The sequence below is a fragment of the Symphalangus syndactylus genome, chromosome 21 (genome assembly GCF_028878055.3).
Source record: "Symphalangus syndactylus isolate Jambi chromosome 21, NHGRI_mSymSyn1-v2.1_pri, whole genome shotgun sequence".
NCBI classification, from domain to species: domain Eukaryota; kingdom Metazoa; phylum Chordata; class Mammalia; order Primates; family Hylobatidae; genus Symphalangus; species Symphalangus syndactylus.
The window spans coordinates 24,467,169-24,480,144 of NC_072443.2; positions in this window are offsets into that span (position 1 = coordinate 24,467,169).

A 12,976-nucleotide genomic window follows, 5' to 3' on the forward strand; every position below is an offset into this window, starting at 1 on the left:
ATCTATGTGCCTATTTGTATACCAGTACCATACTGTTTTGGTGACTGCATCCACGCCAACATCTACTGTTTCTTCATTTTTAAATTACGGCCATTCTTGCAGGAGTAAGGTGGTATCGCAGTGTGGTTTTGATTTGCATTTTCCTGATCATTAGTGATGTTGAGCATTTTTTTCATATGTTTGTTGGCCATTTGTATACCTTCTTTTGAGAATTGTCTATTCCTATCCATAGCCCACTTTTTGATGGGACTGTTTGTTTTTTCTTACTGATTTGTTTGAGTTTGTTGTAGATTCTGGATATTAGTCCTTTGTCAGATGTATAGATTGTGAAGATTTTCTCCCACTCTGTGGGTTGTCTGTTTACTTTGCCGACTGTTCCTTTTGCTGCGCAAAAGCTGTTTAGTTTAATTAAGTCCCAGCTATTTATCTTTGTTTTTATTGCATTTGCTTTTGGGTTCTTGGTCATGAAATTCTTGCCTAAGCCAATGTCTAGAAGGATTTTTCCAATGTCATCTTCTAGAATTTTTATAGTTTCAGGTTTTAGGTTTAAGTCCTTCATCCATCTTGGTTGATTTTTGTATAATGTGAGAGATGAGGATCCAGCTTCATTTTCCTACATGTGTCTAGCCAATTATCCCAGCACCATTTGTTAAAAAGGGTGTCCTTTCCCCACTTTATGTTTTTGTTTGCTTTGTCAGAGATCAATTGGCTGTAAGTATTTGGGTTTATTTCTGGCTTCTCTACTCTGTTTCATTGGTCCATGTGCCTATTTTTATACCAGTACCATACTGTTTTGGTGACTATGGCCTTATAATATAGTTTGAAGTCAGGTAGTGTGATGCCTCCAGATTTGTTCTATTTGCTTAGTCTTGCTTTGGCTATGCGGGCTCTTTTTTGGTTCCATATGAATTTTAGAATTGTTTTTTCTAATTCTGTGAAACACGATGGTGGTATTTTGTTGGGGATTGTGTTGAATTTGTAGATTGCTTTTGGCAGTATGGTCATTTTTACAATATTGATTCTACCCATCCATGAGCATGGGATGTGTTTCCATTTGTTTGTGTCATCTATGATTTCTTTCAGCAGTGTTTTGTAGTTTTCCTTGCAGATGTCTTTTGCCTCCTTGGTTAGGTATATTCCTAAGTATTTTATTTTATTTTATTTTTTGCAGCTATTGTAAATGAGGTTGAGTTCTTGATTTGATTCTCTGCTCAGTTGCTGCTGGTGTTTAGAAGAGCTACTGATTTGTGTATGTTAATCTTGTATCTGGAAACATTGCTGAATCATTCTATCGCGTCTAGGAGCTTTCTGGAGGAGTCTTTAGGGTTTTCAAGGTAAACGATCATATCGTCAGCAAACAGGGACAGTTTGACTTCCTCTTTACCAATTTTCTTGCCCTTTATTTCTTTCTCTTGTCTGATTGCTCTGGCTAGGACTTCCAGTACTATGTTGAAGAGGAGTGGTGAGAGCGGGCATCCTTGTGTTGTTCCAGTTTACAGAGGGAATGCTTTCAACTTTTTCCCATTCAGTATTATGTTGGCTGTGGATTTGTCATAGACAGCTTTTATTATATTGAGGTATGTTTTTTGTATGTTTATATATTTTGTATATTTTTTGTATGTTTATATATTTTGTATATTTTGTATATGTATTTTGTATATATTTTGTATGTTTATTATATTTAGGTATGTTTTTTGTATGCTTTTGTATGCCGATTTTGCTGAGAGTTTTAATCATAAAGGGATGCTAGATTTTCTCAGATGCTTTTTCTGCATCTATCGAGATGATCATGTGATTTTTTTTAATTCTATTTATATAGTGTATCACATTTATTGACTTGTGTATGTTAAACAACCCCTGCATCCCTCGTATGAAATCCAGTTGATCATGGTGGATTATCTTTTTAATATGCTATTGGATTCGGTTAGCTAGTATTTTGCTAAGGATTTTTTGCATCTATGTTCATCAGGGATATTGGTCTGTAGTTTCATTTTTGCATTATGTCCTTTCTTCGTTTTGGTATTAGAGTGATACTTGCTTAATAGAATGAATTAGGGAGGATTCCCTCTTTCTCTATTTTGTGGAATAGTGTCAAAAGTATTGGTACCAGTTCTTCTTTGAATATCTGGTAGAATTCTGCTGTGAATCTGTCTGGTCCAGGACTTTTTCTGTTGGTAATTTTAAAATTACCATTTCAATCTCACCATTTGTTATTGGTCTTTCAGGGTATATAATTCTAATTCTTCCAAATTTAAGCTAGGACGGTTGTAATTTTCCAGGAATTTATCCATATCTTTTAGGTTTTCTAGTTTATGTGCGTAAAGGTATTCATTGTAGCCTTGAATGATCTTTTGTATTTCAGTGGTGTTAGTTGTAATATCTCCCATTTCATTTCTTAATGAGGTTATTTGGATTTTCTTTCTTCCTTTCTTGGCTAATCTTGCTAACGGTCTATCAATTTTATTTATCTTTTCAAAGAACCAACTTTTTCTTTCATTTCTCTTTTGTGGTCTTTTTTAAATTTCAATTTCATTTAGTTCTGCTCTGGTCTTGGTTATGTCCTTTCTTCTGCTGGATTTGGGTTTTGTTTGTTCTTGTTTCTCTAGTTCCTAGAGGTGTGACCTTAGAATGTCAATTTGTGCTCTTTCAGTCTATTTGTAGGTGTTTAGGGCTATGAACTTTCCTCTTAGCACGGTCTTGCCTATATCCCAGAGGTTTTGATAGGTTGTGTCATTATTGTCATTCAGTTGGAATAATTTTTAATTTCCATCTTGATTTTGTTTTTGACCCAATGATCATCAGGAGCATTAATATGCTATTGGTTATTTAATTTCCATGTATTTGCATGGTTTTGAAGGTTCCTTTTGGAGTTGATTTCCAGTTTTATTGCACTGGGATCTGAGAGAGTGCTTGATATAATTTCAATTTTCTTAAATTTATTGAGACTCATTTTGTGGCCTATCATATGATTTATCTTGGAGAAAGTTCCATGCACTGTTGAATAGAATGTGTATTCTGCAGTTGTTGGATGAAATGTTCTGTATATATCTGTGAAGTCCATTTGTTCCAAGGTATAGTTTAAATCCATTGTTTCTTTGTTGACTTTTTGTCTTGATGATCTGTCCAGTGCTGTCAGTGGAGTATTGAAGTCCTCCACTATTATTGTGTTGCTGTCTGTCTCATTTCTTAGGTTTATTAGTAGTCGTTTTATGAATTTGGGAGCTCCAGTGTTAGGTGCAAATATGTTTAGGATTGTGATGTTTTCCTTTTGGACAAGGCCTTTTCCTGTTATATAATGTCCCTCTTTGTCTGTTTTAACTGCTGTGCTTTAAAGTTTGTTTTGCCTGATATAATAGGTACCCCTGCTCACTTTTGGTGTCCATTTGTATGAAATGCCCTTTTCCACCCCTTTACTTTAAGTTTATCTGAGTCCTTATACGTTAGGTGAGCTTTCCGAAGGCAGCAGATGGTTGGTTGGTGAGTTCTTATCCATTCTGCAGTTCTGTATCTTTTAAATGGAGCATTTAGGCCATTTACATTCAGTGTTAGTATTGAGATGTGAGATACCATTGCATTAATCATGCCATTGTTGCCTGTGTACCTTGGTTTTTTGTTTTTGCTTTTTAAATTGTGTTTTTGTTTTATAGGTCCTGTGTGATTTATGCTTTAAAGAGGTTCTGTTTTGATGTGTTTCCAGGATTTGTTTCAAGATTTAGAGCTCCTTTGAGCAGTTCTTGTAGTGGTGGTTTGGTAGTGGCAAATTCTCTTAGCATTTGTTTGTCTGAAAAAGGCTGTGTTTTTTCTTCATATATGATGCTTAGTTTTGCTGGATACAAAATTCTTGGCTGATAATTGTTTTGTTTGAGGAGGGTGAAGATAGGGCCCTTCTAGATTGTAGGGTTTCTGCTGAGAAATCTGCTGTTAATCTGATAGGTTTTCCTTTATAGGTTACCTGTTGTTTCTGTCTCACAGCTCTTAAGATTCTTTCCTTCGTCTTAACTTTAGATAACCTGATGACAATGTGCCTAGGTGATGATCTTTTTGTGATGAATTTCCATGTGTTCTTTGTACTTCTTGTATTTGGATGTCTAGGTCTCCAGCAAGGCCAGGGAAGTTTTCCTCGATTATTCCCCCAAATATATTTTCCAAACTTTTAGATTTCTCTTCTTCGTCAGGAACACTGATTTTTCTTAGGTTTGGTCGTTTAACATAATCCCAGACTTCTTGGAGTATTTTTTTGTATTTTCTTATTATTTTTTCTTTGTCTTTGTTAGACTGGGTAATTTGAAGACCTGAATTTCTTTCTTCTACTTGTTCAGTTGCATTGCTGAGACTTTCCAGAGCATTTTGCATTTCTCTAAGTGTGTCCAATGTTTCCTGAAGTTTTTCTTTATGCTATCTATTTCCTTGAATATTTCTCCCTTCACTTCTTGTACCTTGTTTTTGGATTTCCTTGCACTGGGCTTTTCCTTTCTCTGGTACCTCCCTAATTAACTTAATAACTAACCTCTTGAATTCTTTTTCAGGTAAATCACGGATTTCTTCTTGGTTTGGACCCATTGCTGGTGAGCTAGTGTGATTTTTGGGGGGTGTTAAAGAGCCTTGTTTTGTCATATTACCAGAGTTGGTTTTCTGGTTCCTTCTCATTTGGGTAGGCTCTGTCGGGGGAAGGTCTAGGGCTGAAGGCTGTTGTTCAGATTCTTTTGTCTCATGGGGTGTTCCCTTGATGTAGTACTCTCCTCCTTTTCCTATGGATGTGGCTTCCTGTGAGCAGAGCTGCAGTGATTGTTATCTCTCTTCTGAGTCTAGCCACCCAGCAAGTCTACCCAGCTCCAGGTTGGTACTGGGGGTTGTCTGCACAGAGTCCTGTGATGCGAACCATCTATGGGTCACTCAGCCATGGATACCTGCCCCTGTTCTGGTGGAAGTGTCAGGGGAATGAAATGGACTCTGTCAGGGTTCTTGGCTTTGGTGGTTTAATGCTCTATTTTGTGGTGGTTGGCCTCCTGCTGGGACGTGTTGCTTTCCAGAGAGCATAAGCTATGGTAGTATGAAGAGGAACTGGTGGTGAGTGGGGCCTTATAACTCCCCAGAGTATATGCCCTTTGTCTTCAGCTATCAGGGTGTGTAGGGAAGGCCCATCAGGTTGGGGCAGGGCCAGGCATGTCTGAGCTCAGACTCTCCTTGGGCAGATCTTGCTCCAGCTGCTGTGGGGAATGGGGGTGAGGTTCCCAGGTCACTGGAGTTACGGATTATCACTACCTCTGTTGAGTCATGCAGGTTGTCAGGGAAGTAGGGAAAGCTGGCAGTCACAGGCCTCACCTAGCTCCCCCACAATCTGAAGGGCGGTCTCACTTCCACCATGACCCCCCACAAACAGCCCCGAGTCTGTGTCCAGGCAGTGGGCAAGCAGGGCTTGAGAACTTGCCCCAGGCTACCTGCCTCCCAGCTTGGAAAGAAAAGGACTTTGGTTCTTCCCCCGCCTGTGGAGTCTGCATGCAGGATTCATGTCCTCCCTCGAGTTCTGGCCAGGAGGCTTCTTGCCTGGTTCAGATTGTTACAAAGTTTAGCTAGAGATTTCCTTCTGTTTGTGGCATTTTCCCCCCCACCTCTGGCTGCCCTCTTGAAGGATCCCTGTGGTGCCAGGCAAGAATGGCCTACTTGGGGACCCGGGAAGCTCCCAGGGCCTTTCCCACTGCTTGCTCTACCCCTGTATTTTGCTCAGCTCTCTAAATTGACTCAGCTTCAGGTAAGGTCAGAAACTTCTCCTGCAAACTAGACCTTTATTTTCCCCAGTGGGGGTGTGTGTTCGGGAGTGGAGAATCTTCTTTTCCCACTTCTGCAGTTGGGGCACTCACAGCATTTGGGGGTCTCCTGGGTCCTGCAGGAGTAGTCTGCTTCCTTCAGAGGGTCTGTGGGTCCTCTTGGGATTCCTGGTTTGTTCTTGCGGTGTTCTGGAGCTAAAATTCACAATACAAGCCTCTGCACACTGCTCTGTCTGTACAAGTCAGAGCTATAAGCTAGTCCTGTCTCCTGTCCGCCATGATGATCAGAAACTCCCACCCTTTTACTTCTTAATAGTACTATGGCCTGTAAGATGCAGTGGAGGTGAGGTCTGCAGTTGCTTCTTAGCGACTGGATTATGCTTCCTTTCTTGGGGGAGTGCATGGGGAGCCTGATTTCCTCTGCTGCCCCAGCTGCAGCTGTTAATTGATTTCATTCTTTTTTTATGGCCCAATAGTATTCCATTGTGCATATCTACCACATTTTCTTCATCCATTCATCTGTTGATGGACAGTTAGGTTGATTCCATATCTTGGCTATCATGAATAGTGCTGCAATAATCATGGGTGATTTCTCTGACCAATAGAATATGGTAGAAGTGACACTGAACAAGTTCTTGTTGTAGAATGTAATGCCCAACCTTGTTTTTACTAACCCTATTTTTAGACTCTCCCTTTCTTTTAATCACCTAGTCTTGTTTCCACCTGAATTGACTCTCCCTTAGCTAAGAGAGCCAGACAGACTCCATCTTGGCTCTTTCACTGGCAGCCCCTTCCTCAAGGACTTAACTTGTGCAAGCTGACTCCCAGCACATCCAAGAATGCAATTAACTGATAAGATACTGTGGGCCGGGCGCGGTGGCTCACGCTTGTAATCCCAGCACTTTGGGAGGCCGAGGCGGGCGGATCACGAGGTCAGGAGATCGAGACCACGGTGAAACCCCGTGTCTACTAAAAATACAAAAAATTAGCCAGGCGTGGTGGCGGGCGCCTGTAGTCCCAGCTACTCGGGAGGCTGAGGCAGGAGAATGGCGTGAACCCGGGAGGCGGAGCTTGCAGTGAGCCGAGATTGTGCCACTGCACTCCAGCCTGGGTGACAGAGCGAGACTCTGTCTCAAAAAAAAAAAAAAAAAAAAAAAAAGATACTGTGGCAAGCTATATCCGCAGTTCCCAGGTATTCGTCCGATTGATAATGCCCAAAGCCCCGTGTCTATCACCTTGTAATAGTCTTAAAGCCCCTGCACCTGGAACTGTTTACTTTCCTGTAACCATTCATCCTTTTAACTTTTTTGCCTACTTTACTTCTGTAAAATTGTTTTAACTAGACACCCCCTCCCCTTTCTAAACCAAAGTATAAAAGAAAATCTAGCTCCTTCTTCGGGGCCGAGAGAACTTTGAGCGTTAGCCGTCTTTGGCTGCTGGCTAAATAAACGGACTCTTAATTCATCTCAAAGTGTGGCGTTTTCTCTAACTCGCTCAGGTACAACAGACTGCCAGAGGTCTTATTTTCCACTGTTGCTGTCTTAGAATTCAACTGCTATGTGAAGAAGCAAGGTTATTCTGTTGAGGAGGCTTCAGGAAGAAAGAGGCCCTAGAGGAGAAAAAGACTATGAGGTAAAGACAGGTCCAGCTGACTTAGCCTTTCTAATCAACTAGCTGAGACCCAGACAGGTGAGAAAGGCCAACTTGGATTCTCCAGCTCCAGCTGAGCTTCCAGATGACTCAGCTAAATAAACATGAGGAACAAAGCTATCTCTGCAGAGTGTTGTCCAAATTGCATGGTCATGAGCAAATGAATGGTGGTTGTATCTTAAATCCTTAAGTTTTGAGGTGACCTGTTGTGTAGCAATAAATAACTTACACTGATCATTTCATTAAATAATTATACTTTACTACATGGAAACAATTAGGATCCAGAATATTATCTTGTCAACATATAAAGGATAGCGCTATTTCACACAGGACATTGCAAATTTCAACCCATCTAGCCTCAGATCAGCTTATGACTTCCTACTAATATTTTTAGGACTAGTGTTTATACAGGACTATTTCTCAGATGATTCTCTTGCTTAATTACTACAAATTTGGGGTTTTGTTCTAGAATGAAAGAAGAAAATCAAACTATTTCCTACACTGTGCCTCTCAACCTAACCATGGCTGTTTCTCTGCTCTTTTAATCTTTACTATACACCTCTGCCAACCACCTCAGACTTTGGAGATGGAAAATGGAAGAAACAAAAGATGAGAAGTAGAAAAAGAAAGATAAAGGAAACAAATCCGCAGAGATAAACAGAGGGACTGAGGTTCTGTAGAGCAAAATAAAGAAGTAAATTTAAAGCTAAAAAAGACTTTCGGGAGTTCCTTTTCTTTCACCTTCTGGAGCACAGAGAACTTCATTCAGGGTTACATGAATCAGAGTCCAGCATCTCCCATGGGCACATATTTTAGTTTCATGGACAATAAACTTCCACTAGTGTTAAACGAGTTACTTTGCACAAAATGATGCCTCCAGGAAGCAATCAGCCCCGAAGATCCTATCTGGAACACCTGGCTCTGGGGAGCGTAGGAAGTTCCTAAGAACAAAGGGCTATAGAAAAAAGTGAGAAGAGGCAAAGAAAGGCGCGTGACCTGGTGACTTCCTTTTGGCCTGGAAAAGCTTTTTGGATCCCTTTCTCCCTGCCCTCCCTTAACTACTAGGTGGAAATGGAGGGTGCCGTATTGTGTAGATGTACTAAAGGATGAGTTTAAGATTTCTCTGTTATTAGTAGCTCAGAGCTTTCAACAGTGAAGGGGCAGCAAAGGGCACTGGTGGTTTCCCAAGTGGAGACACTCAGAGGCTCCGTTCTGAGATGCGGAAGTTGAGATTAGCCTTCATCAACGCTGCAGGAGGTATGATAAGCAGGTTTCTATGTTCTTAACTTTCCAGTGGGGTCACAGTGCAGGTTATAGGGAAATAAAGGGGATTTCCGAGCCTTTTGACCCTTCCAGGTACAAGCTCATTAAAAACCTGCTAAAAAGAATAAGTGAATAAAATGAAACAAAAAAGAGTGCTTGTACAGACAACAGAAATATAAGCTCTTGATGAATTTTAGCAGGCTTTTCTGAAAATCTGGCTATCTTTAAGACCATGAGTATTCCCATAAACTAACAAAGAAATGACCTATTAAACAAAATGCCATTTAATCTCTTGACATTTGCTACTTTGCTATAAACTTGATTTACTTCTTTTGGGAGAATTACCCCAGAGTAGTGGTTACCAAACTTCAGCAGACATCAACTCACTTGGAGGACTTGTTAAAACACAGATTGCTGGGTGCCACCCTGGGATTTCAGATTAATTAGTTTTCTTATTTTGTTTAATGGATTATAATCTGTTATATGTATTATTTATTATTTTTAGGACTTATGTATAATGTAATAAAATAATGTTATTTATTATAAATATTTATAATAATGTTTATTTATAAGCATTATTTATTTTGATGCTGAAATTGTCCACCATTTGATAATGGGGAGTCTTTTCAAGCTGGATTCTGTGTCCATTTGATATACACTCATTGTATCTTCCTTTATGCACAAGATATTCCTGGCTCACCTAAGACTTTCTCTGCTGCAGTCCTGGAATTAGCCATTCTCCAAGGAGCCATGTTCCTCTTGGTGGAAACTTGTATTTATAAATCAAGTTCTGGGTTTTGGGTGTGCTCATTGTTAACGGGGTGTCACTGCTTCCAGGCCAGAGCTAGAGAATACGTGTATGTAAATATGTGATATATATCAAAAATGTACAAATATACATGCGTGTTTATATAAACACACTTTTGTGTCTACATTTATTTAAATATTGTTTATATATAAATATATATTATTAGATATATTTAAAATATATAAAATATTCTCTTTCTCTTTGTCTGTGTGTGTGTATATATATATACGTATATATACGTATATATACATATACACATATATATACGTATATATACATATATACATGTATATATATACATATATGTATATATATACACATATGTGTATATATATACATATATGTATTATGATTCATGTGATACATTCAGTTCCAATGCAACACTATAGGTTTTTATGTTAAAGGCACAATAAAAATTATTTACTTCAAGTATTGGAAATAAGAAATAATATCACATCCCTTCCTTTGAAATACTTGACTTTGTTGTATTCGTCGTAACAGTTTTTCTCCTTTGCATGAGAAATTCCTGACTTCATTCATGCATTTGTCTGATAGCCGTCTTTCCTGGAGGTATTGCTTCCTTCAGAATTAACACCATGTAGCTTTTCTTTCTCTTTATTTCTGATGACCTGTTTTGAAATTCTCATGGAACTCAGATTTTCTTCCCTTCCATGTTTGTAACGTCCTTCCCCTTCTCATCTATACAGGTGGGCAACTTAGCATGGGAAGTCAGAGCCAGAGCTCTGAAGGAGAAACTTGGCTCCTGGCATCCTCTTGTCCTTGACTGTTTGATCTGTCATCCTCTTTGTAGCCAATCTCTGAGCTCCACCACCACTGCCCATCCATGAGGGGACCCCCTTCACTCTGTGTCTGGGCTCTGACTCCCTGTTCCAGGCGGCCACTCCGTGTGGACACCCTCCCCACTCAGCTCCGGCTTCCTACACTGCATTGCTGGCCTGCCTAGATGCACTCCTGACTGCTCTTGGTCCCTGAAGACCACCCTCCTCTCCCTGCTCTGGCTTTGCTTTTCCACCCAGGGTGCTCTCCTGCCCTGCTTGGTTGGGCTCTGTCTCTGCATGACAGGTCACCCACTCCTCCCCCCACCCTCATCCTATTGATGCCTTCTTTATCCTGCCTGGGCTCTGGCATCTCGTGCTAGGTCTCCCTCTTATCAATGCTTTCTTTCTTTCTTCTTCTTTTTTTTTTGAAATGGAGTCTCTCTCTGTTGCCAGGCTGGAGTGTAATGGCGCGATCTCGGCTCACCGCAACCTCCGCCTCCTGGGTTTAAGCAATTCTCCTGCCTCAGCCTCCCGAGTAGCTGGGATTACAGGCATGCGCCACCACACCCAGCTAATTTTTGTATTTTTAGTAGAGATGGGGTTTCGCCATGTTGGCCAGGGTGGTCTTGAACTCCTGATCTCAGGTGATCCACCCACCTTGGCCTCCCAAAGTGCCGGGATTACAGGTGTGAGCCACTGGCCCTGGCCTATCAATGCTTTCTTTACCACAATGGGGCTCTGACACCTACTCTGGGCCACTGCTCCTCTGTACCCCTACCACAGACACCTGCCTTGCTCTTCCTCAGCTAATGACTTTAGAACTGAAATGTTTGGGAACGGAAGGCCTCAACTGGATTGTTTAAAATATAAAGAAATGGAAGCCCCATGGTTTGCCCAGAGTCACACAGCAAATTAGTGGCAGCAACGGTACAAATCCAGTTCTCCCTGAGTGTAAGTTGGATGAAGACAGGGATCTTGTCTTTTGTTCACTACTTTATCCCCAGTGCCTAGCACAATGTCTACATTGAGTAGAATGAAAGAATAAATGAATTATTTCCTGTTTAACTCTTTTCTTCTTTGTCATCTTGATATGTGTGTGTTGTATGTATGTGTAAATACTGGTGACCCTTTACACATTTGTCTCTTATCAGTAGTAATTAATGCCCTTACATAAATGTCAACGTCTTAATTTCTGTGCCTAGGGATTTCTTCAATTCCATGAATTTCTGGAGTTTCTAGCTGGATAGATGGCAAGCCTTATAAACCTTGTCATGTGGGTAAGGACATGGAAGCCCTAAAAAGCGGCAGTCATTACAGCATCCCAGGACTCCAGGACATCCACCAACTGTGGAAGAGAGGATGTGTGATCACCATCAAAGTTAGTTTTCTAGTCGCTAGACTGTAATCCCTTCAAAAGATTCAGAACCCTACAAGAGAAAAACACCATCACCAGATGGCAAACTTGAGACCCAGGATCCCTTCCTTCAGTCATACTGTTCAACTAAGACCATTCTGCAGATGACCACACAGGGCAGTGTTACTAAAGCATATGTTGAAGAACCCTGCCTCTGAGAGATCCTTCTTGAGAAGAGGATTCTGAGTTCAAATAACATTGAGAACATACTTGCATACATGTCTTCTCTAGCAGTTCACAATGGACATGAGCCTTGTGAAGGCTCTAAGAAATGCTAGAGTGGAGAAAACTGTTTAACTTTGTGTAACCTGGCGTCCTCCAAATGTACTTAACCGTAAAGCTTCTGTATAGAATAATACCAGTTTCAGTCTCATTTCCTCATTCGTGCAAAGGGCAAACACATTATGTTACCTGGGGCTTTTACACAGAGTGAATGAGATAAACATGTGTACAGTATACAGCACCATCCTTGGTATACACTACACATATGATAGGTGTTAATTCCTTTTCTTAGATTTATTATTTATTGAAAACCATTGTTTTATTATTGAAAAAGTTATATATATTTATTTATAATAATAGAAAGAATACATAAGGCTAAAACTTCAAACCATAAAAGGGATATAAAGTTAAAAAACTCTCTCCTACCTCAGATTCCCAAGAGGAATTTTTTCATGTACCTTTCCAGACATTTTTGTGCATGTGTATGCAGACATATCAGAAACAGATTTTTAAAAATCTATTCCCAGTAAATGAGGTAATGGGTTTGCATTCATTTGTTTTGCACTTCTGCAGCAGTACTTCTAAGTTCTTCCATTTTGTGCTACCTCAATTTGTTTTTCTGAAATTCTTGGGAGGGGTAAAGTTAGGGCCTTATGTTTGTAGCAAAACATTTATAAAGTGAATGTCACAGAGAATTGGAAACCCCCATAGTGTCTGGGGGTTAACTAAAGGTCAGTTTAAGTGTAAAGCCTTTTTTTGGTAAAGCCTTGCTTAATACTTCCTGAAGGAATTAATGGGCTGGTATGTAGGTGGTAATGGACTAGTACATAGGTTTCCAATTTGTGATGGTTTTTTTGACTTCTGATTTTTCAGCTTCACCATGGTGCAAAAGCAATACGCATTCAGTAGAAACCATGTTTGGGGTACCCATACAACCATTCTGTTTCTCACTTTAACTACAGTATTCAATATATCACATGAGATATTCGACACTTTATTATAAAATAGGCTTTGTGATAGATGATTTTGCCCAATTTTATGCTATTTTATGTGTTTTGGGCACATTTACGGTAGG